The sequence below is a fragment of the Coturnix japonica genome, chromosome 5 (assembly GCF_054131305.1).
Source record: "Coturnix japonica strain WE chromosome 5, WE-NBRP24, whole genome shotgun sequence".
NCBI classification, from domain to species: domain Eukaryota; kingdom Metazoa; phylum Chordata; class Aves; order Galliformes; family Phasianidae; genus Coturnix; species Coturnix japonica.
This window is the reverse complement of record NC_140667.1, coordinates 4,925,401-4,951,121: the sequence shown is the minus strand read 5'-3', so window position 1 is coordinate 4,951,121 and position 25,721 is coordinate 4,925,401. Positions and strand designations below refer to the sequence as shown.

Here is a 25,721-nt window from a genome sequence, read left to right as displayed (position 1 = left end):
AGTAGTGGGCGGAAACAAATTAAAAAGACGAGGTAGTGAGAGAGAAACTTTACCGGAGCGAGAGAGCGCGGCCCCGGCCAGGGAGGTTGTGGATGCTCCGTCCTTGGAGGTGTTCAAGACCAGGTTGAACGGGGCCCTGGGCAACCTGATCTAGTAAAGGTGTATGTTTGGTGGTCCTGCCAGGCAGGGGGTTGGAACTACATGATCCTTCTCAGCCGAGTTCCCAAAGCGCGGATCGCTCAAGCCGGGCGGGGCGCGGAAGCCGTACGCCTGCTCCCACTTCGTCCACCTCCGCCGAGCACCCCCGTTCGCTCAGGCCGTTCGTTTAGAGCTGTGACAGAGCGCTCTGACGGCACTGCTTTATACAGTATATTAACTCACGAGTCCCACCCTGAAACGTAGCCGAGCAGACGGCCGGTTTGATCTAAGTAACAGGTAGTTCGGCAGTAGCTTTGCAACGTATGGCGCGCCCTCAGCGGGATCCGACGTAAAATATACGTGTGACAGCGTGCAATGAAAACATTCACAGTTCTACCGTCGTAAGAACTGAAAATGAGCGGAGTTCAACTTACAGGAGTTTAAATTAAGAACGAAATGTCACGAAAAGTGAATTTGATGACAGAAGTCTGTACAGAGTCCATGTGTCTTTAACTGGAGATAGCTGACATGTCACCACAAGCATTGCAGTTGGTGTTTGTGACACACGAGCGTAATCCCAAGTGACACCGTACGGAACAGCTGGCAAAGCTGCGCTTCAGATTGTACCTGACAGGAATTTTCTCCAGCACATCACCGACCCACCGGGGAATCCGTCACATCCCCGCTCCCATGTTTCCACTGCTGCCTTCAGCCACATTTTCTGTGTCAGATACCAAGTATTTACTGTTTCAACAAATCTTTGTTTATTTTCTTTTTTCTTTTTCAAGTGCAATTCGGATCCTTAGATCAGATCTGCAGTCCGCGTGTCGAGCTGTCAATTCCCCCGGCCGGCGCTAACGAGGGAACTACCGCCAGGTGCCGCGGGGCCGCGGCCGCCCGGGCTCAGCTGCGCCTCGTTGGCGGCCGGGGGCGGGTTCCGGCCCGAGCGGCTCTTAAGCTCCTCCCGAGGCCGCAGGGAGCCATCAGACGGCTCCGGGATCTCATAGAGTGCGGACGTCGGCGTGGGCTCCGCTCCTTCGTCAGGTTTGGGCTCTGCTGGGGCTGCGGAGCACCGCGATGGGCTGCTTTTGGAACGGGTCCTTGGGTTTGGGATTTTTCTTGTAACGTTCTCTTTGTGTTGTGCCGTTTTGTTTCAGGTTGCGGTGGGACGTTTCCCGGTGAAGATGAACCCGATCCGGTGAGCCGTTCAGGTAGGAACGGGACCGCGGACGCGGCGAGCTCCGGGGAGCCGTTCGGGGCCGTCCGCCCGCAGCGGGAGGCCGCCGGGCTCTCGCCGCGCTCCGTCCGGGGTCGGCGCGGAGCCCCCCCGGCTTCTCGGAGCCGGGTTAACGTTGTCGCCCGGCTGCCGCCGCGTTTTCGGCGCGGGCCGCCGCTCCGTTCTCCGAGTCGTAGCGGGGTCCCGGGGCGCTTTCAGCTTTCAGCCCCCTCCGGGCTTTTTATCGAGGGCTTCGGGTTCTCTCGATGTCATCGGTAGGAGCGAGCGGGACGGGGCCGTATTGTTCCAGCCTCGGGGCGGCTGGGAAGGCGAGGGTGCAGCAACGCAAAGCGCTGCTGAAACAAGTTTTGTTCTCTTTCAGGCCGAGCATCTCGTCAGGCCGAAGCGGCGAGCGTTCAGAAGCCGCTAGGTAAGCTCTTTGTTCTGGGGTTTCTTGTCAGGCCGCCTTTCGGCCTTTTTAGTTTCACTCCCTGCCCTTTATTTGTGTCTTCAGGAGCGCGATCTCTTTCCCATCAGGGAGACGCGGCGGCACGGCTCGCACGACCGGACCGCCGTTGAGGATCACCGTGTTCTTTTCCGGAACTCCTTGAGCTCTGCCTAAGGATGAAGGAAGAAGTAGGGGAGTCCCGGGGCGCCTCACCCCAGTCGAGGCGCTGCCGGAGCTCGTATTCCCGGTCTAGGAAGGGCTCGCGGGCGATACGGTGAAGTTCGGGATTAGACCGGGAAGACGTAAGGCAGTAAGTATCTTCTATTGGAGCTCCACATCCAAAGGGCTTCCGAACAGATCCCAGGGCGTGGAGTCAACCACCTCCCTTGGGAGCCTATTCCAGCGTTGAACTGTCCTTTGTGTAAAGTAGCTGTTTTTTGTCTTTCAGCCTAAAGGTACCTCGTGGCAAGCGGAGGTCTTTTTTTGGGAGGTCTTTTTTTGTCATCTCGTCACCAGTGAGAAGAGACTAGTCAGTAGCCCTGCCCTCACGGTAAGCACCTCAGAGATAGCAGAAGAGAGCAATAAAGTATCCCCTTAGCGTCTTTTACCCTGGATCGTAATGGGCTAAGCCTAGGCGTGCCGAGGAAGGCGGCAGAAGCGAGCGTGGAAGAGCTTCGCGTCCCGTCGTTTTCGGTCTTTGTTCCAGGCCAGGCGGGCGAGGACGGAAGGACAGCGCGAGTGAGAGCAGCCTTCAGGGAGGGCGAGAAGGACAGGCGGCGTGACAGCGGCCGGTAGGCGTCCCCTTCCTTTGACGGCACGGTGTCGGGACAGCACGTTCCGGATGTCACGTTTTGCTGCTTTTATTCCAGGCTGAGCGCTGCAGCGGAGCATTCGGCAGCGAGGACGAGCGAGCCCCGCGGCCCGGCTGTGGCAGCATCCCTTCAGCAGCAGTTTGAGGAGCAGAGTCGGCACGGTCTGGATGCGTCTGCGTGGAGTCAGGTGGGTGTCTTTGAGTCGTTCGGGGTGTGTTGCCTTTGGCTGTCCGGGGATTATGTGGTTTGGTTTTTTGTTTTTGGTTTTGTTTTTTTTGGAGCGTGATGGTTTGGCTTTAAGTTGGTTTTATTTTAAGTTAGTGTAGTTGGTTTCTGTAGTTGGTTTTTTAGTAATGTGTTGGTTTTTGGTAGCTGGTTTCTTAAAGCTCTTTTTTGTGGTTTTTCTTAGTTTTTTAGTAAGTTGTTGGTTTTTGTGGTTTTTTAGTAGTTGGTTTTTTAATTTGTTGGTTTTTGTTAGCAATTGGTTTTCTGTAGTAGGTTTTTTTAGTAAGTTTGTTTTGTAGTTTCGGTTTTTTAAATTAAGTTCTTGGTGTTTTTGTAGTTGGTTTTTGGTTCTTGGTGTTTTTGTAGTTGGTTTTTGGTTCTTGGTGTTTCTTAGTTGTTTTTTTTGTGGTTTTTCTTAGTTGTTTTTTTTGTGGTTTTTCTTAGTTGTTTTTTTTTGTGGTTTTTCTTAGTTGTTTTTTTTGTGGTTTTTCTTAGTTGTTTTTTTTGTGGTTTTTCTTAGTTGTTTTTTTTTGTGGTTTTTCTTAGTTTTAGTTTTTTCTTGGTTTTTTTTTGACTTTTTATAGTTTGTTTTTTTATAAAGTTGTTTAAGTTTTTTTTGAAATTTATTTTTATTTTCTAAGTTTTTCTTGTTTTTTTTCTGGGGGAGAACACAACTCAGGCTGAGTCTAGACTCAGCCTGAGTTGTGTTCTCCCCCTTGTAATGGTGCTGGAGACCGGATTTTGCACTATCTCTAAAGAGATATATTTTTTTTTTTTTTGGCGGGAGGGTGGGTATGTCAGTTGCATTTTTTTGGGGGGCCCCGCTTGGGGGCCTCTCCCCTGCCCCCTTGGGGCCCCTCCCTCGGCCCTCCCCCCTGGGGCCCCTCCCCTTGCCCCCTTGGGGCCCCTCCCTCAGCCCTCCCCTGCCCCCCTGGGGCCCCTCCCCTGCCCCCTTAGCCCTCCCTTGCCCTTCCCTGTCCCCTTAGCCCTCCCTCGGCCCTCCCCTGCCCCCTTTGAAACTCCCTCCGCCCCCCTGAGTGTGGTGGGAGGCTAAGTCCCCCTGTCCCCCTTGGGGCTCCTCCTGAGTGGGGCTGTGATGGGGTAAGCCCATCCATGGTGAAGGGGTCTTCTGTGGGACTTGGAGTGGCTCCTGGGTGGTGATGACTCCTTGGTGGTGGTGGTCTTGGTCCTGCAGGAATGAGCTGGAGAGAGGAGAAGCTGGATTCTGTATCCTGCTGAAGAAGATGACTTTATTACAAGCATCAGGTAAGATCTCTTTGGAATGGCTCTGGCCTTATACATTAGGGGGTACAGGGAATTTCCTGGTTACTAAGGTTTGGGAAGTGGCTGGAGGTGAGCTAGACTGAGCTGCTTGCTGCATATGTTGGTCCTGTGTGTGCTATGGGTGGTTTTCACTATCAACACTCTAAGTAAGCTGAGTGATTATGAAGGAGGGAAGCTGCTATTATGCTCTCTAGGGCTTTATTGTCATTTCTTCTTGGCAAGAAAAAACATAACCAAATGGGGAAACAAATGGAAATGCTGGTGAAAGCTGTTCTGAGAGCTCTCTGAGGCCAACTGATTTATATATATATAAAAAAAATTAAGCTATTTCTTTGGGCAGATACAGTACACTCTACTTGGTATGTAAGAGTGTGCCCCCTGTACAATGTGCCCAATTGCTAGATGGGGGACTTAAAAAGATCTGGATTTAAATAGTGAAAAGCTAGCTCTCCCTCAATTGCTTGTCTCCTGCTTCATCTTCTCACTAGAGCAAAACTGTGAAGGATGCCTTCAGGATAAAATTCTATTATTATTTCAATGCCTACCTCTAAAATACTGGTAACTAAGCTGATTTCTGTGGTTTGATAAGTGAGTGATAATTCCTTTTTGCAGAATTATTGGCTCCTGAAGGCTCTTTGGGATTATTTCTGATGGGAGCGCTACTGATCTGCGTTGCCTGTGGCATCTGAGATGCCTGAGACTATCTGCCCTGTAGGGGAAGGACTAGGCTTAGCTCACTTGAGGGTTTGTGGTGGAGTGGGTACCTGTCTGTCTCTAACTTAAAACAGTAATTCCTTACATACCTCACAAAGATGTGGGTGTGTGGTCTCTTTCTGTGCGTTGGCCTCGCTCGTTTGCCGCTGAAGGTTTTCATCTTGGGAAATGTGAAGAGGAAGAGGGATGATCCCTGAAGTGATTGGCTCTTTGGCACTGCATGCTCTGTAAAAGACAAAGTGAGACTTCAATCAATAACAAATATTTTTACAAGTTACCTATGGCATAGGTACTGTGCAGCAGACTTGCTTTGTGCAGTGTCATGGCTGACTGTGTTGCCAGTGTTTGTGTTGTTGTAGCTGTATTTCCCGATAGAATTGTTTCTTGAGCTCAGTATGGCTCAGTGACTGCCTTGTTTTACAATAAATAAAGAAAAAAAACCGAACTTGTTTTATTTTTTTGTTTTAAAAAAGAGCTCACTGAGAACAATCTCTGCTTTCTCACTAGGTAAACTGAGCTAGTGCTTCAATGTGTGACCCTTTAAGTCCAACATTGAAGTTAGTGCCTGTGAACCTTTGTCACATGCTGAGAGTTAACTTTAACTATACAAACTTAACAATAGAAATGCATCATGCTCTGCATTGTGTTCTTTAACAAAAGTAATAGAACTGTACTGTGGTTCTGCCATACATGAATATACTACACACAAGCATTTCTATCTCTATGAGAGTATGCAATTATTAATTGGTTTCACTTGCAATTAGTTAAGAATGTATTGGTGCTGCCACTAAAGTGAAACTTGTGGGTAATTCAAGGGAGAAATTTAATGAAGCAGCATCATATGTAACTCAAACGCTAGTGACTAAACTGCAGCACAGTTTTGATGAGTTACAGGGTAATTTTACTCACTAATTCCTTATTATGGTGGTAGGCAATTGAGGTGTTCCTCTCTGAGATAAACAGAATGGGGTGCTATTTTAAATAGGGATGTCTAAAAAGTGTATTACTGAGAGAAACTTTATGGATAAGCAAATCCACTAATTAAATGTCTTTTTGTTTATAGAAAGCCAACCTGGTTAGAATGGACATGCGACTCCTACTTCTATGTGAGATTGCCCTGACTTCAACTGTTCAAGATGAGAGCTGCATCCAAGCGCTTTGTGAAGTGGGTCAGCCCTGGACTGTGACTGCTGCCTCAAGGAAGCCTGTTCTGATATCTCAGCCTTCCTTAGAGTGAGCTTTTACTTCATCTCCAGCCTGTGCTTCTTCTGACCTAACAAACAGAAAAGCTGCCTGGGAAAAGAAGCTGAGCCCACCTTGCAAGTGCTCCCTTTCAGCTAAGTTGAATGGAAGGAATCTGAGCCCTTCTTTGGACGCTGCCTGAGAGCATTATTGTTGTCTTTTAATTATGTTCTGTTAATATAACAGCCCTTTATTGACTTAATGTATTAGACAGCTGAGGTTAATGGATGTACTGTTGTATTGTTCTAATAGTGGAATGGAATAAAACCTGTTGAATTACCCTGAACTTGAACAGTTTAACAATCTGTATCATTTCACTGATCACATTTTCTACATACTAACAATATTATTATGCATAACGGCTGAACAACAACTTTGTGTTGCAGCTATACAAGCCAAAAAAAAAACAAACAACAACAACAAAACAGACACACACACACACAAAAAAACCCACTGAAACACCACCTTTCACACTCCTCTGGGGGGGTCATAATATATTTCTTGAGTGCCTGCATTCATAGAAACCGGTCCTTGCACTGTCTTCCCTTCCAAACAGAGCTACCTGCTCTCCCTATCCAGTCACTTTAACTAGAGGGCCAGACTGTACAATTGTATCCCTCAGCCAGCAAAGACAAAAAAGGACTTCCTTTCTGTTTTTTAATTTTATGATAAATCAGAAACAAAAGCCCTCATCCCTTAGTGCACAGGAGCTAAGCAAGAACAAATGGCATTAGACTGTGAGCAGCTTTAAAAATCTAACCTAACTTTTGTCCTATAATTGTATATGTGGAGTAATAAACCTTCACCAGCCAGTGAGGAAAAAAAACCTTTTCCACTATCTATGCTCACCTGTGGTAATTACATCCACACTAATCTCCCTTCCACACCAATCTGGGTTACTGAGCAGAGAAGTAAAGCCTTTACCCCCATACCTATGCAATTAATGTCAAACTAAGGGGATTTTTTTTTCTTGAAAATTAGAAGGGAAAAAAAAAACAACAACAACAAAAAAAAAAACAAAAAAAAACCACATTACAAGGACAATAGGAAGTCTTAAACTACTTTACCTGCATTAGGCTTCCTCTGCACTTTGTAGGTTCTTAAGGACTCAATGCACAAAAAAAAAAAAAAAAAGAAAGCCAGCAGAAGAAGGAGAAAAAAAGTAAGGGAGGAGCAATGCTTTAGAATTCATCTTTGTAACTGCACCGGTCTGCTGCAGAGAACATGACCCTAGAAGAAGAATGCTCATCTGTCTCCAAAGATTATATAGGCACACACAGTAACTCTGCAGAGGAGGACTCTCCCAAAAGAGATCCTTCCTCGGTGGGGGTCAGCCTTTCAATGAGGCTTAAGAGAGGCGGAGCTGAATCCAGCTAAATTCAGCTTGGCTGAATCCTCTTCACCTGCGCCCCCGAGCCTGACCCGATTTCTTCTTCCAGGTGCTCTCTGGCTGGTTGGGGCCCTGACTCAGCAGTTCCCTTACAGTCATGCAAATGTTACTGCTTACAGTATAAGCTATTTAGACTGAGACACACTGTCCTTTTTAATTTTATTAGATGTGGCCCAGACTTTCCAGGTCACCGGTCTCAAGACTTCCCAAAATAGCACCATCAGTCACAGAGTGCTGTTTTATGTTTAGTCACACTAAAGCAATATGTTAACCTCTGTCAAGTCATTTTGAAGGTGTATGTAATTTATTTTGTTCCTAGCTGAGGCATTAAAATAAAACCTCTTCACTAATCTTCATTCAACAAGTCTTACTTTGGTTTTCCTGTCTTTTTTCTTTTTCTTTTAATTTTTTTTGGCTTATTTTGTATGTGTGTGTGTTTTGTTCTGGCTCTTTCCCACCCCCCACCCCTTTTCTTATTTTTTATTTTTATTTTTTTTTAATAATAAACTTTTATGGTTTTTATAAGATGTTGAAATTGTCTTGTTTACAGACATCAGACAGAACTGCTTCCCTGAGGGAAGATAAATTGCTTATCCTTCTCGAACAATACAATAATGCAACAATAGTAATGTACAGCTGGAAATAGTACAAGAATGGTGGAAAAGGATAGCCAGAGATTATAGAAAAAAACTCACCAAGTCAGAGGCCTTCGGTCTAGATGGAAAATGTTGAAGCTCGTCACACAAACACCACGAAGGAGCCATCTCCAAAAGAGATGCTGCCTTAGTGGTGGTCAGCCCTTAAATGAAATCTAGGACGGGTGGAGTCGAGCTGAATTGCCTCCACCCACGTTCCCACAGCTGACCCGACAATTGCCTCGGGTGCTTAATCACAGGTTCGGTCTGTGATTACCAGTTTCCTATGCACTTCTCAATAAGTTTCCCCAGACATGAAATCCCATAAACTTGTCTAGCTTTGCAAAAGCACGCAAGAATGGGTCAAACAAATTCTTAGCTAGAAAACCTATTTCACCAGTTGGTACTGCCTCTCCTAACAAAAAAAGTTGAGGGAATCGGGTTAATTTATTTCAGAGGAAAAAAGGCCTCATTGCAGGCTTCTAGCACTTGCGAGGAGATTAGAAACATGAGAGGGACTTGCCTTTTATGTGGTCTGTGTGTGTGTAATGCTACGTGATACAAAGCACAGCAGTAAGAGCGGCACAACAAAGTCCTGGGCTGCAACAAACGACAGCGAGCCCAAACGCGGGAGCTGCCACAGATGCAGATGCAAAGAAAAAAAGCCGCTTACCTTCAGAAAACCTCTACTGGGCCACGATCACAAGTAAGATGCTCTCACCTCCACCGCCGACCCTAAAATGAGCTCTGCGAGGCGGTGGATCCTGGCTCCACCCCTTCCCGTCACTAATCTGTATTGGGTACACCTGAGCTCCCCTGGGTTGGCCCTGCCTTCCCACCAGGTGTTCAATCACGGCTTCCAGCTGAGCCTTTTTTTTTTTCTTTTTTTTTTCTTCCTTTTTTTTTTTTCTTTTCTTTTTCATTTCTTTTCTTTTTTCTTTTCTTTTTTTTTTTTAAACAATCACCGTGTATGACTGCACACACACTGTAAGCCCTTCCTAAGTTAAGAGCGGAGCACTGACGTGGTGTCACGGATTTCTCTTTACAGCTCGCTCCGTGACAGAGGGAACAAACGCAGGGAGACAAGGAACAAAGGCACCTCCCTTCTCGAACTGCGCGGTACGGCGCGGCAAGGGAATGATTTGAGAACGAAAGGCAGTTTAATAAACGCAATATCACTAAACAATAACGCGAGAGCTTCAACAAGGAGAAAACCGAGTCCCAATCTCACCGGCGGGATGTCGGAGGGGGGAAGTTCCGACCGCGCCGTCTCCTCGCGGCGAACTGGGCGAATAAAAACCCCGTCCTCGTCCCGACCTCCCCCCGTTGACCCCACCCCCCGGCCCAATGAAGGCGGTCCGCATAAAAAAAAAAAAGAAGTGTCCCCTTAACTCCCGTTATCCCACACGGTGCTCTGATGTCTAATAGCAACACCAACCACGTTACGAAACCCTAAAGTGTGGTTTTTGATCTGGACTGCTTTAACTGCTACCTGTTATTTACTCTAACAGAGACATATGACAAGAAGCGAGGATCTGTTCTATCTGGCAGTACCTAAAAGTGAACTGGCTTGTATCACGACTAGAGCAAATCTCAAACCTACATTTGATTGCTCAGTTTCTTTCCAGTGAAGTGGCTGAGTGTCCGTGAATGGTTGCTGATGCTGCGGTGAGTTGGCCGCGGCTAAAGGACGCGCTCCCGTCTGGCCGTTCTCTCGGTGCCCCTCTTCATCGAGAACTAAAGGTGGAAATCTCTGACACCGAAAGAACGGGGAGACAGATCGCTTTATGATTCTGCCCTGAGAAAAATAGACTCGGCTTGTGAACATTATATTTGCTGACAATTAAAAAAAACCAATTACTGATTTGAGTAGTGGGAAATAATAATTTAAAAAATAATAATATTCTTTGGGTAACACTTTTCTTCTCCCTATTTCCTGGGCTGCAGTTCTCACTAAGGACCTCCTTATTATCGTAAGCTATGGGTCGTGGGTTGTGCTGATCCCCTTCTGTGACAGAGTAGACAGTGAAGGACTGTGTCGTGTTTTCTCTCCACTGTTCCACACGGGGCCAAACTCCTCCGTTGCGGCTGACGCGGGCAGAGCGCGGCCAGGAGAGCCGCTACAGCCGGGGGGAGGCGCGGGCCGGGCCGGACGGAGAGCGTCGGGCGGCGGCTCCCAGCAGCCGCTGGGTGTCAGCGCGGCCCCGGCCAGGGCGGAGGGAGCGGCCGCAGCCGCCCGGGCCGCTCCGTGCCGGCACCGCGCCGCGCTCGGCCGGGAGCCGCCCTATAGCGCCGTGCCGCGGCCGCTTGCGGGACGACGGGCCGAGTCCTGCGGCGTTCCCGGCGGCTGCCGTGTCACGTCCCACGAGCGGGGCCCGTGTGCTCCGGAGTTCCTTTCGCACCCCGCTGCTAGAAGTGAGAAACAGCAAAAGATCGTCGGAAACAACTTGCGACAGGTTCTCGGAACCGGCCCCGCGCCGTAACGTCTCACCCTCCTTTTTCCTGCTCCGTTGTGTGTCCCCTGTACGCTGCCGTCCCTTTGGGGTGCACCCGATTCGGCGGGCGCTCGTCCGTGGGCGGCGGTCCTTTGGATGAAGTGACTCCTCTCGGGTGCATTATCTGGGTGCGGGTCGCCCGCTCCGCCGTGGCGCGTCAACGTCTCCGACCTTCACGATCCCCCCGCTCCGCGTCACTCGTGTCGTATCCCCGTCCGGTTCTGCCGGCGGAGAAACGCCGCCAAACTAAGCGCGGAGAAGCGGGTAGCCGACTCGGTATGAGTGATAAACAAGCTTCCGCTTTATTGCCCGAAAAGCCATAATTTTACAGCAGACAGACGAGGGTGCTTGAAAAACACACTCGCTAATTGGAGGAAAACTACCGCAGTAACAACCCTAAAACCCCCATTCAAAGCTGCGAGCCGTTCATTCTTTTCCTAGAGGTGCCCTCGGTTCTCACGCTGTGTATCCTGCTCCGCAGCCGCTGCTCTGTGAAGTCCTTATCTCGATCCGTAGCTGCTGCTCTGTACAATCCTGCTTGTACCGCAACGCGGTTCTTTCTGTCCTTCCTTACATTCCTTTTCACCGGCAGCTCCGCTCACAAAATAATCCAGATCCCGGGTCACAGGCTGTTACTCGGTGCTGTTACTAATTCGTGAATGATGACACGGTTTGATCAAATTGCCGTACAAACGGAAACATTGTAAAACAGAAAAACATTTATATCACATACAGACATCTGAGAAAATAACTCACCATTGCTAAAAAAAAAACCAACCCAACCCACTTATACTGTAACCCTGACTTTTAGCAAAAACATAAATCTGTTTCTTTGTATTTTAAGTGACATTAAAGCCAACTTTCCTGCGCTCTCACCCAGAGTGGAACGCATTTGAATCGATGTAAAACATGTTTACATTTAATGACATAATTCCTTATCATCTCCACAAGATGCTCTGCTAGAATCAAGACACTAAGTGAAGCTTCGGGTCCCTCATATTGCCCAGGTGAGGGCCAAAATGTCATAATTTACCATCAAAAATTTCTATTACATTGAGACTTTAAATACAGTGAATTGGAAATTCGTGTTGTCCCTGGAAAACCATTAAAAGAGAGTTCCCGGGAGAAGTGGAAGCTGACCCAATTCTCCGATGCTGCGGGATATACGCCCCCGTGCGGCTCTCCAGTCCCGGCTTCCAGGCTCGTGCGGCAATCGGAACACAAGTGGCTGCTTAACGGGCAGGAGCCCTAATACCAACATAAGGGAATGGGCAGCGGCAGCGGCCGAGCTGCCTGGAAGTGTGCGAGGTGAATATATCCAATAGTTTCCGGGTCTGCGCAGGGCCGGTTATCTGATGCGCTGTTCAAACTGAGAGACTTGTTTCTCTGTTGGAAATAGCTCAGAGAAAGCTGGCAATACATGAAGGTACTATCCCTAAGGAAACCAGATGGAATAAGGTACCTTTATTTCAAACAAGGAAAATTAAGTGAAGAATCAGAATTCCCATTGTAAAATTGCCATTGCTTTGGTTTTATTCTCGGTGACACTCATCTATTTTACTGCTTACTTAGTACCGTGCCATTTAAAAGAACTGTTGAACAAACACTCTCTTGTGGTGCAGGAGAAATGTTGCAATTTTCACTCATCTGAAAGCACAGGTTGTGGATGCTTCTGAAGAACAGCTTAGTTAGTCCACAGAAAAATATCACATTATATAAAATCCAGCCATTGGTGAGCTTTGTTACCAGCATTTAACCACAGGAGAAAAAAAAACTAAAGAAAAAACGATGCATAAGATAATACATGTATGTGAAAAAAGAGTGACCTGTGATGCTGGAAATCGCTGCAGGCTTCCCCAGTTCGTCATAGGTATGTGACAAAGTGCTTCCCTCCAGACATTTTTATTCTGTCTTTATTTATTTACTCTTAAAGGGAAATTGAGCTGTACTGTATACATACATAGAACAATAAGGCCAAGTGGTACACAGGTGAACCGGACGACATATCATTTTTCACCATGAAGGCTAATCACAAACATCAAGTTTGGTATTTTATGAAATACAATGAAAAATGTTCTACTGTTTTGTCGGCCTCCAGCAGAGAGTTACTGCTCCGGAGAAAACAAGATTTTCAAGGCTTTTAATCTAACAACAAAATAAAAAACATGAAGGAATGCAATTTTATTGTGGAACACCAAATACATGATCTTCACGCGCTGTTTCCTTTGATTTTCCTCATTCTCATGCCTTGCAGAATCAAACTCCAAAGCCTGTTAGGATATAAACCAGGTATGTCTAATAAAGTGAAGTGTACACAGCCCCAGCATAACACGGCCCTGTGTCTATCTGGGCACGTGCCCCTCTGTCAGCTCACTCTCTTCACTTCAAAATCATTAATTGTCTCCTGTCCTCTTCAGAATATTTTACAGGTTTTGACTTGGGTTCAGACATTTTAAGTTAACCACCTGGAATTGAAGCCTTCTTCACCTGCCTGTTCTGCCACCTGATCAATCGCCTAATTTTCTGTTTCATGTACAGTGTTACTTTACCAATGTCCTTTACAACATATAACAGCCATCGGTACATTTACATCGTGATGTTTTCCTTGTGTGTGACTGGCTGGAATGCACAGCTTCACTTGTTTCAAAGCAGTCGTGTAACACTGGTTGTCCAGGAATGATACTGGGTAGACAATATTAGTTACAATTATTTCTACATCACCCTGCTCTACCGGGATGGGCTGGTATTTCAGGGATCTTTGGGGTGACAGCCAGTGTCCCCCTTTTGCCTCCAATACAGTAAACGCTGTATGAGATGTTAAAACCGGTATCCTTTGGCTTCAGATAAAAGCGCATTAATACATGCAGTCGTGTGAAATTTCCTACAAATTTCTAAACACTGTGACTTGTTTTCTTATAGGCTTTTATTTTCAAATGACAGCATTTTCCTGAAGGTGCACATTTAGCAGGTACTGAAAAGTAACAAGAATACCTGTGCATCACAATATTCATTGTTGCTTCCCTAATAGAAATAGATCTTTCTAGGGCGGTTCACTGTTTTCTTGATGTTACTGTCTTGTGGCCATTTTTCCACTATGAGTCAGGATTTCATTTAATATTGGGCCTAATGTCTACTTAATTGTCATTTTGGTTTGGAATACATGCAACAGCTTTCTTTTTACACAGTATAATTTTTGCAACATTTGCATATTTTCATTCTTTCTCCTCTACATCTTAGATACAGAAATGCTATGTTTAAATAGCAAGCTTCATTTATATCTAAAGCAAATAGGAGCTTAAGAGCATATAGATACGGGCTAACAAATACCTGATACACTTGGTTTTAAGGTAGTTCTTTCTACAGCTATAAGGACTCATGTATTTGGAAAAAAGTTGAGGCACAGATGATCGCAGAGATTATAATGCGTATAATTCTGGTTTCCATAATATTCTCATTTGTGCTTTTAACTTGTACCGAAGCTTAATCCTTCTTTGGTTAGTTGGGCTTCATTAATTCTGGATCCACTGTATATACAGCACATACAAAACAAACAAACAAACAAACAAACAAACAAACAACAACAACAACAAAACCCAAATAATTTAAAACCCCACAAAAAGACCTCTTACCCTTACTCTTTCCATCAAAACCATCCCATAACTTCTATGAGGAAAACAACTCATCATTCAAAGGGAATGATTTCTTACCAGGGTTTTCTTACTGCCATGTTCGCACCAATTAACAGCAGAGGGGCTGCCACTACTTCATCTTCTGAGTCTCACACACTCCTTAACACAGAAATACATGTCCAACAGACAAAAAAAACACTGACTACAGCATTCTTAGTGACCTGTGGGTTCAAGCCAGTTTCATAAGAGCCCAGTTTCATAAGAGAGTCCTGCTGTTAAAGTATCATAACCAATACGAGAGTTTGCAGAGAGAGAGAAATAGATTCACTTCTAAGAATGTACTGGGGGGGGGGGGGGGGGAGGGATGGGAAGGGAAGGGGGAAAATTGCTTAACTTATTTAAGGAACCATAGCCAGAAAAGTGTGGATTAATCCAAATACAGTTCACAGATCAGGCCCTTCAAATAACTGCCACGAGGGAGGACAAGAACCAGATAACTGCCAGCTGATCAGCTTTGGCAAACAAGCACAGAATCACCAAGGCTGGAAAAGACCTTAAAGATCATCCAGCCCAACCGTTCACCTATTACCAATAGCTTCCACTAAACCACATCCCTCAGCCCAACATCCAATTGATCCTTGAAGCAGATCCCTCAGTCACAAACTGGCACAAACTCACAGTCAGAGGCAAGTCCTGGCCTTCCTGCTAAGGACCTTCACCACCTCAAGTGCCCACGACGGTTCCTCCTCGGTATATTCCAGCTCAGTTTTTGCACTCCCCACAGTTCACTCACATCAGCTCTTTATCCTTCCATGGCCCTTCCCAAATTCATGATTTACGCAGCTCAAAGCAGACGGAGAAACTACCGTTCTGAAGGTGTCTGAAACACCCTCAAATCACATGTCTTTGAAGGCTTAAGAGCAACAGCAGACAACAAGGCTGGTTTTTTTCCTCCTGTCTTTTCCTGTATACAAAGTAACTCGGCCTTAGGGAAAGCTGCTGATGTAGCAACTGTCCTGGCACATAAGCTAGACTTAAGGGAAAAAAAAGCAGCTTCAGTAGTTGAGCAGTGTAGCTTAAGGCTTAAACAGCAAGCTGAAAGTAAAGGTGTTACATGCACCTTATTCTTCAAAATATTTTCTAACAAAAAGGATGCTACTTATTATCTAGAATTGAACTACTTCTGTGCTGTATCATTAGCTCCACTGAAGGATAAAACCTCTTCTGGTATGATTTCTCTAATGCATTTAAATAACTAAAACATTATTCAGACTTTCAAAAAGACATAATAAAAAACAGACAAAAAACAATCTACACATTTACACCATGTATGTGTGTGGCATGATAAGAGGAAAAAGAAAAGTTGACCAATTTTTTTAAAAAATGTATATAAAAACACATAGATTATATATATGTGTGTATATATACACACATACATACAATCTATATATATATACATATACATATCAGAGCACTATAATTAAGTTTCATTACTTATAACAACTCTCTACATTCTTGAGAATAAATTCAACTTCAGTCCTTGGGTCGTATCTTTACCACCTTTGATTTCTGTTCACACAGGTTCCAAGCAGCAGCACGCTGTCTTCAGCAAGAACAGCACGCAACTATAGTTGCTTAGGAGAGACAACTCTACAGGCCAATCCAATAGCAGCCTCTCACCAGAGATGAGAGGTTGGTAGGGAGTTAGTTCTCACTGAGTGATTCCTCAGTCAGTTCTATTCAAACAAGCTTGGATTGAGCTAAACAGATTAATAACCAGCTTTTAGAACAAGAATTTGATTTGTCCTTCCTCAGCCTGAGCAGATGTCTAAATCTACACTGTTCCTTTAAAGACTTCAAACGTCAGAATTTCCTCAAGCCTTTCGCACAAACACATCCACAACACATAAAACTCAATGCTACTGCCTCTCACCCACCTCTATACTCCTGAAAAATATGTATATAAAGACAATTTCTGTCTAAAAGTTGAAGCTATATTCTTAGCATGGAGTAACTACTACAGAAATTACTAAGGCAAGGAAAAAAAAACAACCAGGCAGGAACCGTTTGTGACTCAGTGCTTCATGTACTCCTTAAGAAAAAAAAAGTGCATGTACTCAAGAATATGAAAAAAGCCTTCAGTGCTAGCATTTCAAACTAAGCATTTCAAACCTGATGTTGAAATTGGTTATCTCAGCAGTTGCCATCTTTCTTGGTTTCGTGGTGCTGTTTAGGGTCTTTATCCCTGAGGTGTTAACATTGATTTTCACTCAGTATCGTCCTTTCAATCTTTCCACCTTCAGCAATGACAAAAAGGCACTTCGTTCAGCAGCGTTTATTTACTTACACCTGTAAATTACAGTAACTGTACTTACTGTTGTAGGTCTGCAGAGGTTGGAATTCCCTTAAGCATCAGCTGCTTCCAGTAAAATCTCTTAGCTTAAGAAACAGAGATAGAATAGATCCTCGTGCTTCCCTGCTGCATTTTAAAATGCATCTAATGAGCAAAACATTTAAATCCCTTTCTTGTTTTTAGCTAAGAAGATACATCCGTGGGATTCATTTCTTCCATTGACCTCAGTGAGGCTGAGTGACCTAAAGCATTAATATGGAAAGTGGTCTGAAAGTCAAATACGGGATGATAATAAATAAAAATCATAAAAGCATTTCAGCAGGGAAACAGCTAGGTGTTCTTTTAGAATGGAAATATAAAAATAATTAAAAATAATTACAAATAATAACCTGTGACACAGTACCTGAAGAGACCTTTTCCTCACAATGTCACACAACGATTCTCTCACCAACTCTGACCTCATCTGCCAACATCACTCAGAAATCATTCTTTTTTTCTTTTACATTAAGTTCAAAAATACAACTTGCATTTTCTTGACAAGTTTATAATATTGGATCTCTTCCCTGCATACACTGATACTTCACACATTGATTAGGGCCAGCTAGCTGCAAAATCTTCAATAAGATAACATTCAAAGGGAAAGAACCAATGAAGCACCAGCAGGGAGAACCACATTAAGAATTGGTGGGGAATCAGGCACATAACCACCCCTGAGCACATCCCATTCACCCCATAAACTCAAAAAAAAATGTCAAGTATTTGCCAGAACACTGAAAAAGTGCAATGGAAGAAGAACTCAGCAAAAACGTTCCTGAAAGTGAGGCAACTTAACTGGCAGAAAACCTTAATCAGAGCCAGCTTGACAGAGAACGAGGGCAGATTATGGGAAGAGCTGGGCCGTATCAGTAACCACTACACCTCAAATAAAGGCCACCAAAACCTGCAGCTGACAAAAAAGGATCTTACCAATGCATGGAGGAAAGAAACAAATGGCAGCTGGCAATCCAACCACTAAGAAGCAGCTTCATGCAAACAGCTATGGAATGTAATACCAAAATTCAAAGAAGGCAAGAGATTAAAGGCAGATATCATTATAAAAACCAAGCAAACAGATTTTATTCTCAAAGGACCATGGCAACAATAAGGAGCTAACAAGCAAAACACACATGACAACTGAGTTTACTACAAACAAATTGACAGTTAACAACAATAACTTCTTGCTCTCTCCTGCCACCCAGGTCCCTGTGCCTCTTCTTTCATCTGCAGCAGCTCCTGAAACATAAGCAGGGTTACCATTAGTCATGCAGAGCAACAAGCCCACCCACATGAAGGAAAAGGGAAAAAATACATTGCAAAGGAACTCAACACCCGACCGCCTGGATAAGGAAGGACTTACAAACACAACCGCAAATTCATGACGGCAAAAACTGCTTTGAGCAACCCTTCTCACCTCTCTGACTCACGGTGGTCATCCAGCTGGTGCTGCAGGGGATCACGGAGGCGGGCAGACTGGGCAAATGGAGCTGGGCACACAAAAAGCAGCAGCCGAAGGAGTCTGCTTCCCTGCTTACAGGGGACCCTCATCCACTGCCTCCATTGCAAAGGGCCCGGGACTACGGGGCACGCTCGCTCCCTGAATTACAGGGCAGCCCCCATCCCTACGGCCGTGGGAGGCTCCTTCTCTCCCAGTCTGGCACCCCGCTAACGGGGCGGTCAACCTACACAGGCTGCCAGCAGAGCACTAGCGCTCACACACCCAGAGCCTGATTACAGGCGGGTGGACGACACCCCTGGAGCCACAGAGCCCGGTTTTCCCCCCAGCGGCGGGAACAACTCTCGGAAGCCAGGCAGCGGGGCAAAACGGCCAAAGACCGCAGTCAGAATCCCAGACCCGATTATTCCAGGGAGGGCGCAAGCCCAACCCCACATCTCGCAGCCCCGTGCCTCTGAAAGGCCGGGGCCGCATTCCCGCCTGAGTACAGGGGGTCTCTCAGAAAGCATCTCACCAAGCACAGGGGGCACCCACAGCCCTGCCTACAGGACGGCTCCCCAAACCTCACCATCATCAGGAAGCCCCGTGGAGCACGCAGCTCCCACCAACGCCTGAGCTACAGGCGGGCCCGCCCGGCAGCACAACATCACAACATCACCACGTCTTTAGCACCACAGGGAACAAAACCTCGACCCACCGAGCGGGGAGGTGACACCGCACAAAAGCAGAACCTCAACCTGCACCCTCTGACGGGACAGGGAGGGGTCATCCCCACCAGCTGGACGACTAAAGCAGCCGGCTGCAACGCCGCAGCCTCCCCACACCTGATTACAGGCGGGGCGGGCCACTTGGGGGTCAGGGGACTTCGTGACTTGGGACTCACACTAGGACAGGCTCAAGCCCTGGCTACAGGGCAGCCTCAGCCACTGAACTATCGTGTGGCTCTGATCTGTACTAAGTAAAAGGGAAGAAGACAGGACACTCACTGCGCTCGTGGGACTAAGAGGGAACACCCCTTTTTTTGGCATGCACCAAAATCCTCCATTCCCCCCTAGGAAGTCAAAGCTAAGCTGCAGCCATCTTTGTGGGGGCCTAAAGGGAAAGCTCACTTGCTCAGTCACTCCACAAACTCAGTCAAGGAAAGGGAAAGGAACACACACACACACGTGACTTTCCAGAAAGGAAGGACAACATGGTGCAGCCGACTACTGGGAATAAACCCACAACCACGAGCAACACACAAGAGCCTGTGACCTGTTTCTAGGCTGCACGGAGGCCACGGACCTCAACGTGCCAAGGGGCTTCCCAGCTATAGACAAGGGCCAAACGCCCTGACGTACACCCCGAGTACGGGGCCGTCGCATTGACGGGCCACCTCTAGGCAACGATGCCGAGGGGCAACGGGAGGAAGAGGGGCAGGGAAGCGGCACTACCCTGATTACAGGGAGGCCGCGGGGTCCGGCGGGCTCCGTTTCCCACTCAGGTGCGGAGAGGTGGCTCTCGCCCTCCGTTACAGGGGGCCACGCTCCCCAGGCAGCCAAGGAGCAGCGAGGCAAAAGGCCAACTACAGCAAAAGACCGGAGCCCTGCTTACAGGGAGGTCGCCCAGCACAAAGCCGGCCTGGACACACAAGCTGCCGGCAACGTTCAATTCAAATGTGACTATGCCCCTGCTAACAGGGAGGTGCTTTGCCCAGAATGCCTTTCTCTTTCCCCCCTGCATTTGCAGGCTTCTGCTTCCTCTTCTTCCTCCTCTTCTTCCTCTTCCTCCTCTTCTTCTTCTTCCTCCTGTTCTTCCTCTTCTTCCTATTCCTCCTCAAACCGCGTCTTCTTTCTCCGGCAGCAGATCCTGAAATAAGTGGCACGACACCTTTAGACCCGAGCAGCAGCAAACCCACCACCTGAAGGAAGCGGGGAATCCCAAAGTACCAAAGAAACGCGGCACAAGACTGCCCAGCCAAGGGGGAAAGTCCGTGCATCGCACCCCTCCCCAGCCCGTTCCAGCCAAAACTACTTAGAGCTGCTTTTCTCACCTCACTGGCACGCCGCAAAGGCTCCAGCCGGTGCCGCAGGGGATCACGGAGGCGGGCAGACTGGGCAAATGGAGCTGGGCACACAAAAAGCAGCAGCCGAAGGAGTCTGCTTCCCTGCTTACAGGGGACCCTCATCCACTGCCTCCATTGCAAAGGGCCCGGGACTGCGGGGCACACTCGCTCCCTGAATTACAGGGCAGGCCCCATCCCTACGGCCGAGGGAGGCTCCTTCTCTCCCAGTCTGGCACCCCGCTAACGGGGCGGTCAACCTACACAGGCTGCCAGCAGAGCACTAGCGCTCACACACCCAGAGCCTGATTACAGGCGGGTGGACGACACCCCTGGAGCCACAGAGCCCGGTTTTCCCCCCAGCGGCGGGAACAACTCTCGGAAGCCAGGCAGCGGGGCAAAACAGCTAAAGACCGCAGTCAGAATCCCAGACCCGATTATTCCAGGGAGGGCGCAAGCCCAACCCCACATCTCGCAGCCCCGTGCCTCTGAAAGGCCGGGGCCGCATTCCCGCCTGAGTACAGGGGGTCTCTCAGAAAGCATCTCACCAAGCACAGGGGGCACGCACAGCCCTGCCTACAGGACGGCGCCCCACACCTCACCATCATCAGGAAGCCCCGTGGAGCACGCAGCTCCCACCAACGCCTGAGCTACAGGCGGGCCCGCCCGGCAGCACAACATCACAACATCACCACGTCTTTAGCACCACAGGGAACAAAACCTCGACCCACCGAGCGGGGAGGTGACACCGCACAAAAGCAGAACCTCAACCTGCACCCTCTGACGGGACAGGGAGGGGTCATCCCCACCAGCTGGACGACTAAAGCAGCCGGCTGCAACGCCGCAGCCTCCCCACACCTGATTACAGGCGGGGCGGGCCACTTGGGGGTCAGGGGGCTTCGTGACTTGGGACTCACACTAGGACAGGCTCAAGCCCTGGCTACAGGGCAGCCTCAGCCACTGAACTATCGTGTGGCTCTGATCTGTACTAAGTAAAAGGGAGGAAGACAGGACACTCGCTGCGCTCGTGGGACTAAGAGGGAACACCCCTTTTTTTGGCATGCACCAAAATCCTCCATTCCCCCCTAGGAAGTCAAAGCTAAGCTGCAGCCATCTTTGTGGGGGCCTAAAGGGAAAGCTCACTTGCTCAGTCACTCCACAAACTCAGTCAAGGAAAGGGAAAGGAACACACACACACACGTGACTTTCCAGAAAGGAAGGACAACATGGTGCAGCCGACTACTGGGAATAAACCCACAACCACGAGCAACACACAAGAGCCTGTGACCTGTTTCTAGGCTGCACGGAGGCCACGGACCTCAACGTGCCAAGGGGCTTCCCAGCTATAGACAAGGGCCAAACGCCCTGACGTACACCCCGAGTACGGGGCCGTCGCATTGACGGGCCACCTCCAGGCAACGATGCCGAGGGGCAACGGGAGGAAGAGGGGCAGGGAAGCGGCACTACCCTGATTACAGGGAGGCCGCGGGGTCCGGCGGGCTCCGTTTCCCACTCAGGTGCGGAGAGGTGGCTCTCGCCCTCCGTTACAGGGGGCCACGCTCCCCAGGCAGCCAAGGAGCAGCGAGGCAAAAGGCCAACTACAGCAAAAGACCGGAGCCCTGCTTACAGGGAGGTCGCCCAGCACAAAGCCGGCCTGGACACACAAGCCGCCGGCAACGTTCAATTCAAATGTGACTATGCCCCTGCTAACAGGGAGGTGCTTTGCCCAGAATGCCTTTCTCTTTCCCCCCTGCATTTGCAGGCTTCTGCTTCCTCTTCTTCCTCCTCTTCTTCCTCTTCCTCCTCTTCTTCTTCTTCCTCCTGTTCTTCCTCTTCTTCCTATTCCTCCTCAAACCGCGTCTTCTTTCTCCGGCAGCAGATCCTGAAATAAGTGGCACGACACCTTTAGACCCGAGCAGCAGCAAACCCACCACCTGAAGGAAGCGGGGAATCCCAAAGTACCAAAGAAACGCGGCACAAGACTGCCCAGCCAAGGGGGAAAGTCCGTGCATCGCACCCCTCCCCAGCCCGTTCCAGCCAAAACTACTTAGAGCTGCTTTTCTCACCTCACTGGCACGCCGCAAAGGCTCCAGCCGGTGCCGCAGGGGATCACGGAGGCGGGCAGACTGGGCAAATAGAGCTGGGCACACAAAAAGCAGCAGCCGAAGGAGTCTGCTTCCCTGCTTACAGGGGACCCTCATCCACTGCCTCCATTGCAAAGGGCCCGGGACTGCGGGGCACGCTCGCTCCCTGAATTACAGGGCAGCCCCCATCCCTACGGCCGAGGGAGGCTCCTTCTCTCCCAGTCTGGCACCCCGCTAACGGGGCGGTCAACCTACACAGGCTGCCAGCAGAGCACTAGCGCTCACACACCCAGAGCCTGATTACAGGCGGGTGGACGACACCCCTGGAGCCACAGAGCCCGGTTTTCCCCCCAGCGGCGGGAACAACTCTTGGAAGCCAGGCAGCGGGGCAAAACAGCTAAAGACCGCAGTCAGAATCCCAGACCCGATTATTCCAGGGAGGGCGCAAGCCCAACCCCACATCTCGCAGCCCCGTGCCTCTGAAAGGCCGGGGCCGCATTCCCGCCTGAGTACAGGGGGTCTCTCAGAAAGCATCTCACCAAGCACAGGGGGCACACACAGCCCTGCCTACAGGACGGCGCCCCACACCTCACCATCATCAGGAAGCCCCGTGGAGCACGCAGCTCCCACCAACGCCTGAGCTACAGGCGGGCCCGCCCGGCAGCACAACATCACAACATCACCACGTCTTTAGCACCACAGGGAACAAAACCTCGACCCACCGAGCGGGGAGGTGACACCGCACAAAAGCAGAACCTCAACCTGCACCCTCTGACGGGACAGGGAGGGGTCATCCCCACCAGCTGGACGACTAAAGCAGCCGGCTGCAACGCCGCAGCCTCCCCACACCTGATTACAGGCGGGGCGGGCCACTTGGGGGTCAGGGGGCTTCGTGACTTGGGACTCACACTAGGACAGGCTCAAGCCCTGGCTACAGGGCAGCCTCAGCCACTGAACTATCGTGTGGCTCTGATCTGTACTAAGTAAAAGGGAGGAAGACAGGACACTCGCTGCGCTCGTGGGACTAAGAGGGAACACCCCTTTTTTTGGCATGCACCAAAATCCTCCATTCCCCCCTAGGAAGTCAAAGCTAAGCTGCAGCCATCTTTGTGGGGGCCTAAAGGGAAAGCTCACTTGCTCAGTCACTCCACAAACTCATTCAAGGAAAGGGAAAGGAACACACACACACACGTGACTTTCCAGAAAGGAAGGACAACATGGTGCAGCCGACTACTGGGAATAAACCCACAACCACGAGCAACACACAAGAGCCTGTGACCTGTTTCTAGGCTGCACGGAGGCCACGGACCTCAACGTGCCAAGGGGCTTCCCAGCTATAGACAAGGGCCAAACGCCCTGACGTACACCCCGAGTACGGGGCCGTCGCATTGACGGGCCACCTCCAGGCAACGATGCCGAGGGGCAACGGGAGGAAGAGGGGCAGGGAAGCGGCACTACCCTGATTACAGGGAGGCCGCGGGGTCCGGCGGGCTCCGTTTCCCACTCAGGTGCGGAGAGGTGGCTCTCGCCCTCCGTTACAGGGGGCCACGCTCCCCAGGCAGCCAAGGAGCAGCGAGGCAAAAGGCCAACTACAGCAAAAGACCGGAGCCCTGCTTACAGGGAGGTCGCCCAGCACAAAGCCGGCCTGGACACACAAGCCGCCGGCAACGTTCAATTCAAATGTGACTATGCCCCTGCTAACAGGGAGGTGCTTTGCCCAGAATGCCTTTCTCTTTCCCCCCTGCATTTGCAGGCTTCTGCTTCCTCTTCTTCCTCCTCTTCCTCCTCTTCTTCCTCTTCCTCCTCTTCTTCTTCTTCCTCCTGTTCTTCCTCTTCTTCCTATTCCTCCTCAAACCGCGTCTTCTTTCTCCGGCAGCAGATCCTGAAATAAGTGGCACGACACCTTTAGACCCGAGCAGCAGCAAACCCACCACCTGAAGGAAGCGGGGAATCCCAAAGTACCAAAGAAACGCGGCACAAGACTGCCCAGCCAAGGGGGAAAGTCCGTGCATCGCACCCCTCCCCAGCCCGTTCCAGCCAAAACTACTTAGAGCTGCTTTTCTCACCTCACTGGCACGCCGCAAAGGCTCCAGCCGGTGCCGCAGGGGATCACGGAGGCGGGCAGACTGGGCAAATAGAGCTGGGCACACAAAAAGCAGCAGCCGAAGGAGTCTGCTTCCCTGCTTACAGGGGACCCTCATCCACTGCCTCCATTGCAAAGGGCCCGGGACTGCGGGGCACGCTCGCTCCCTGAATTACAGGGCAGCCCCCATCCCTACGGCCGAGGGAGGCTCCTTCTCTCCCAGTCTGGCACCCCGCTAACGGGGCGGTCAACCTACACAGGCTGCCAGCAGAGCACTAGCGCTCACACACCCAGAGCCTGATTACAGGCGGGTGGACGACACCCCTGGAGCCACAGAGCCCGGTTTTCCCCCCAGCGGCGGGAACAACTCTCGGAAGCCAGGCAGCGGGGCAAAACAGCTAAAGACCGCAGTCAGAATCCCAGACCCGATTATTCCAGGGAGGGCGCAAGCCCAACCCCACATCTCGCAGCCCCGTGCCTCTGAAAGGCCGGGGCCGCATTCCCGCCTGAGTACAGGGGGTCTCTCAGAAAGCATCTCACCAAGCACAGGGGGCACGCACAGCCCTGCCTACAGGACGGCGCCCCACACCTCACCATCATCAGGAAGCCCCGTGGAGCACGCAGCTCCCACCAACGCCTGAGCTACAGGCGGGCCCGCCCGGCAGCACAACATCACAACATCACCACGTCTTTAGCACCACAGGGAACAAAACCTCGACCCACCGAGCGGGGAGGTGACACCGCACAAAAGCAGAACCTCAACCTGCACCCTCTGACGGGACAGGGAGGGGTCATCCCCACCAGCTGGACGACTAAAGCAGCCGGCTGCAACGCCGCAGCCTCCCCACACCTGATTACAGGCGGGGCGGGCCACTTGGGGGTCAGGGGGCTTCGTGACTTGGGACTCACACTAGGACAGGCTCAAGCCCTGGCTACAGGGCAGCCTCAGCCACTGAACTATCGTGTGGCTCTGATCTGTACTAAGTAAAAGGGAGGAAGACAGGACACTCGCTGCGCTCGTGGGACTAAGAGGGAACACCCCTTTTTTTGGCATGCACCAAAATCCTCCATTCCCCCCTAGGAAGTCAAAGCTAAGCTGCAGCCATCTTTGTGGGGGCCTAAAGGGAAAGCTCACTTGCTCAGTCACTCCACAAACTCAGTCAAGGAAAGGGAAAGGAACACACACACACACGTGACTTTCCAGAAAGGAAGGACAACATGGTGCAGCCGACTACTGGGAATAAACCCACAACCACGAGCAACACACAAGAGCCTGTGACCTGTTTCTAGGCTGCACGGAGGCCACGGACCTCAACGTGCCAAGGGGCTTCCCAGCTATAGACAAGGGCCAAACACCCTGACGTACACCCCGAGTACGGGGCCGTCGCATTGACGGGCCACCTCCAGGCAACGATGCCGAGGGGCAACGGGAGGAAGAGG

The 25,721-nt window shown here is 49.6% G+C and overlaps 4 long non-coding RNA genes across 8 annotated transcripts in view; 2 read left to right on the top strand and 2 right to left on the bottom strand.

Moving 5' to 3' along the window:
• Positions 1 to 949: 949 nt before the first annotated feature.
• The window catches only part of LOC146760616 (uncharacterized), a 95,914-nt gene continuing 71,142 nt past the window's right edge, over positions 950 to 25,721 (top strand). The window contains exons 1-5 of one of the 2 annotated variants that reach the window (XR_014946917.1): positions 950 to 1,182; positions 1,296 to 1,349; positions 1,737 to 1,784; positions 1,892 to 2,112; positions 2,251 to 2,277. This is a non-coding gene — a long non-coding RNA (uncharacterized LOC146760616). Of the gene's footprint in view, positions 1,183 to 1,295; positions 1,350 to 1,736; positions 1,785 to 1,868; positions 2,113 to 2,250; positions 2,278 to 25,721 lie in introns of both variants that reach the window. The other variant, XR_014946918.1, reaches the window with a different exon arrangement.
• Positions 3,905 to 8,889, bottom strand: LOC146760621 (uncharacterized). Of its 3 annotated transcripts, none has more exons than XR_014946923.1 (3): positions 8,778 to 8,887; positions 4,927 to 5,062; positions 3,905 to 4,041 (listed from the first exon to the last, which is right to left on the bottom strand). It is a non-coding gene; the product is annotated as an uncharacterized LOC146760621 (long non-coding RNA). The 3 variants fall into 3 exon arrangements; XR_014946925.1 differs by having other exon boundaries at positions 3,945 to 4,074; positions 8,778 to 8,889; XR_014946924.1 differs by having other exon boundaries at positions 3,956 to 4,071; positions 8,778 to 8,888.
• Positions 3,998 to 6,371, top strand: LOC146760622 (uncharacterized). Of its 2 annotated transcripts, none has more exons than XR_014946926.1 (2): positions 3,998 to 4,105; positions 5,901 to 6,371. It is a non-coding gene; the product is annotated as an uncharacterized LOC146760622 (long non-coding RNA). The 2 variants fall into 2 exon arrangements; XR_014946927.1 differs by lacking the exon at positions 3,998 to 4,105 and adding an exon at positions 4,940 to 5,076.
• On the bottom strand, positions 17,670 to 24,080 carry LOC146760620 (uncharacterized). Its single transcript, XR_014946903.1, has 4 exons — positions 22,181 to 24,080; positions 20,106 to 21,996; positions 18,032 to 19,921; positions 17,670 to 17,853 (listed from the first exon to the last, which is right to left on the bottom strand). It is a non-coding gene; the product is annotated as an uncharacterized LOC146760620 (long non-coding RNA).